We start from the raw sequence: 283 nt of genomic DNA, 5'->3' as shown, positions 1-283 counted from the left end.
CAAGTTTGGAAGAAATAGGTGCAGCGGTTACCAAGTTATACACATGAGACCATAAGTGGGCGTGGCTACGCCCATTTTCCAAAAATTTCCAATATTCTTATCTTTCGTCTAAAAATCATTGTAAATATCAATTTTGAGTGAATTATCCTCAGTAGTTACCAAAATATCGCAGTTTTCGTATTTATGAAAATTACCGTTATATGGGAGGTAGGCATGGTTATTGTCCGATTTCGCCCATTTTCAATACCATCCGTCCTATGCGCAAAAGAAGTCCACGTACCAA

Source organism: Rhagoletis pomonella, unplaced genomic scaffold (assembly GCF_013731165.1).
Source record: "Rhagoletis pomonella isolate Grant_MI unplaced genomic scaffold, Rhpom_1.0 Rhpom_scaffold_00002, whole genome shotgun sequence".
In the NCBI taxonomy this organism is placed as follows: Eukaryota; Metazoa; Arthropoda; class Insecta; order Diptera; family Tephritidae; genus Rhagoletis; species Rhagoletis pomonella.
The sequence above is the reverse complement of the archived record's forward strand: the minus strand, read 5'-3'. Positions refer to the sequence as shown.